The following is a 283-nucleotide window of genomic DNA, read 5'->3' as shown; positions in this document are numbered from 1 at the left end:
AGCCGATCCACCTTGAGAAGCGCAAACCGTTTCCGAAAAAAAAAAAAAAAAGTTTTCGCCTTTCTGGTGATATAGAGTATACCTGGAGATGTGCAGGATATCCACCATGGGACAGACCCATGGTTCTTCCAAACAAAATTTGGGCTAGAAAAAATGCTACTGTAGATATATATAGCTTGATAAGAAGTGCATACGATAGATGTTGTGAAGCAGCCGCTTCGCATCTTACTAACCGCGTGCTTTGTATCTTGAATTTACTTGAGTAGGATTTTTCTATAAAAAA

This window comes from Phoenix dactylifera, chromosome 3, assembly GCF_051530095.1.
Source record: "Phoenix dactylifera cultivar Ajwa chromosome 3, Ajwa_hap1_PhDact_Kaust_v1.1, whole genome shotgun sequence".
Classification (NCBI taxonomy): Eukaryota; Viridiplantae; Streptophyta; class Magnoliopsida; order Arecales; family Arecaceae; genus Phoenix; species Phoenix dactylifera.
Note: the sequence above shows the minus strand (reverse complement) of the source record.